This window comes from Lasioglossum baleicum, unplaced genomic scaffold (assembly GCF_051020765.1).
Source record: "Lasioglossum baleicum unplaced genomic scaffold, iyLasBale1 scaffold0914, whole genome shotgun sequence".
NCBI classification, from domain to species: Eukaryota; Metazoa; Arthropoda; class Insecta; order Hymenoptera; family Halictidae; genus Lasioglossum; species Lasioglossum baleicum.
Genome location: NW_027469973.1, coordinates 5,767 through 8,640, shown reverse-complemented (window position 1 = coordinate 8,640; position 2,874 = coordinate 5,767).

Below are 2,874 nucleotides of genomic sequence, written 5' to 3'. Positions count from 1 at the left end.
GCGGGAAGCATCCTCTCGCGCGTGTTTTTGCTCGACTAGCCTGCGGGATGCATACTCTCGCACGTGTTTTTGCTCGACTAGCCTGCGGGATGCATCCTCTCGCGCGTGTTTTTGCTCGACTAGCCTGCGGGATGCATCCTCTCGCGCGTGTTTTTACTCGACTAGCCTGCGGGATGCATCCTCTCGCACGTTTTTTTACCCGACTAGCCTGCGGGAAGCATCCTCCCGCACGTGTTTTTGCTCGACTAGCCTGCGTGATGCATCCTCTCGCGCGTGTTTTTGCTCGACTAGCCTGCGGGATGCATCCTCTCTCGCGTGTTTTTGCTCGACTAGCCTGCGGGATGCATCCTCTCGCACGTTTTTTTACTCGACTAGCCTGCGGGAAGCATCCTCACGCGCGTGTTTTTGCTCGACTAGCCTGCGGGATGCATCCTCTCGCACGTGTTTTTGCTCGACTAGCCTGCGGGATGCATCCTCTCGCGCGTGTTTTTGCTCGACTAGCCTGCGGGATGCATACTCTCGCGCGTGTTTTTACTCGACTAGCCTGCGGGATGCATCCTCTCGCACGTTTTTTTACCCGACTAGCCTGCGGGAAGCATCCTCCCGCACGTGTTTTTGCTCGACTAGCCTGCGGGATGCATCCTCTCGCACGTGTTTTTGCTCGACTAGCCTGCGGGATGCATCCTCTCGCACGTGTTTTTGCTCGACTAGCCTGCGGGATGCATCCTCTCGCACGTGTTATTACTCGACTAGCCTGAGGGATGCATCCTCTCGCACGTGTTTTTGCTCGACTAGCCTGCGGGATGCATCCTCTCGCACGTGTTATTACTCGACTAGCCTGCGGGATGCATCCTCTCGCACGTGTTTTTGCTCGACTGGCCTGCGGGATGCATCCTCTCGCACGTGTTTTTGCTCGACTGGCCTGCGGGATGCATCCTCTCGCACGTGTTTTTGCTCGACTAGCCTGCGGGATGCATCCTCTCGCACGTGTTTTTGCTCGACTAGCCTGCGGGATGCATCCTCTCGCACGTGTTTTTACTCGACTAGCCTGCGGGATGCATCCTCTCGCACGTGTTTTTACTCGACTAGCCTGCGGGATGCATCCTCTCGCACGTGTTTTTACTCGACTAGCCTGCGGGATGCACCCTCTCGCACGTGTTTTTACTCGACTAGCCTGCGGGATCCATCCTCTCGCACGTGTTTTTGCTCGACTAGCCTGCGGGATCCATCCTCTCGCACGTGTTTTTGCTCGACTAGCCTGCGGCGTGCACCCCCTCGCACGTGTGTTTGCTCGACTAGCCTGCGGGATGCATCCGCTCGCACGTGTTTTTACTCGACTAGCCTGCGGGATGCATCCTCTCGCTCGTGTTTTTGCTCGACTAGCCTGCGGGATGCATCCTCTCGCACGTGTTTTTGCTCGACTGGCCTGCGGGATGCATCCTCCCGCACGTGTTTTTGCTCGACTAGCCTGCGGGATGCACCCTCTCGCACGTGTTTTTACTCGACTAGCCTGCGGGATGCATCCTCTCGCACGTGTTTTTGCTCGACTAGCCTGCGGCGTGCACCCCCTCGCACGTGTGTTTGCTCGACTAGCCTGCGGGATGCATCCTCTCGCACGTGTTTTTACTCGACTAGCCTGCGGGATGCATCCTCTCGCTCGTGTTTTTGCTCGACTAGCCTGCGGGATGCATCCTCTCGCACGTGTTTTTGCTCGACTAGCCTGCGGGATGCATCCTCTCGCGCGTGTTTTTGCTCGACTAGCCTGCGGGATGCATCCTCTCGCGCGTGTTTTTACTCGACTAGCCTGCGGGATGCATCCTCTCGCACGTTTTTTTACCCGACTAGCCTGCGGGAAGCATCCTCTCGCACGTGTTTTTGCTCGACTAGCCTGCGGGATGCATCCTCTCGCGCGTGTTTTTGCTCGACTAGCCTGCGGGATGCATACTCTCGCGCGTGTTTTTACTCGACTAGCCTGCGGGATGCATCCTCTCGCACGTTTTTTTACCCGACTAGTCTGCGGGAAGCATCCTCCCGCACGTGTTTTTGCTCGACTAGCCTGCGGGATGCATCCTCTCGCACGTGTTTTTGCTCGACTAGCCTGCGGGATGCATCCTCTCGCACGTGTTTTTGCTCGACTAGCCTGCGGGATGCATCCTCTCGCACGTGTTTTTGCTCGACTAGCCTGCGGGATGCATCCTCTCGCACGTGTTATTACTCGACTAGCCTGCGGGATGCATCCTCTCGCACGTGTTTTTGCTCGACTGGCCTGCGGGATGCATCCTCTCGCACGTGTTTTTGCTCGACTGGCCTGCGGGATGCATCCTCTCGCACGTGTTTTTGCTCGACTAGCCTGCGGGATGCATCCTCTCGCACGTGTTTTTGCTCGACTAGCCTGCGGGATGCATCCTCTCGCACGTGTTTTTACTCGACTAGCCTGCGGGATGCATCCTCTCGCACGTGTTTTTACTCGTCTAGCCTGCGGGATGCATCCTCTCGCACGTGTTTTTACTCGACTAGCCTGCGGGATCCATCCTCTAGCACGTGTTTTTGCTCGACTAGCCTGCGGGATCCATCCTCTCGCACGTGTTTTTGCTCGACTAGCCTGCGGCGTGCACCCCCTCGCACGTGTGTTTGCTCGACTAGCCTGCGCGATGCATCCTCTCGCACGTGTTTTTACTCGACTAGCCTGCGATATGCATCCTCTCGCACGTGTTTTTACCCGACTAGCCTGCGGGAAGCATCCTCCCGCACGTGTTTTTGCTCGACTAGCCTGCGGGATGCATCCTCTCGCACGTGTTTTTGCTCGACTAGCCTGCGGGATGCATCCTCTCGCACGTGTTTTTGCCCGACTAGCCTGCGGAAAGCATCCTGTCG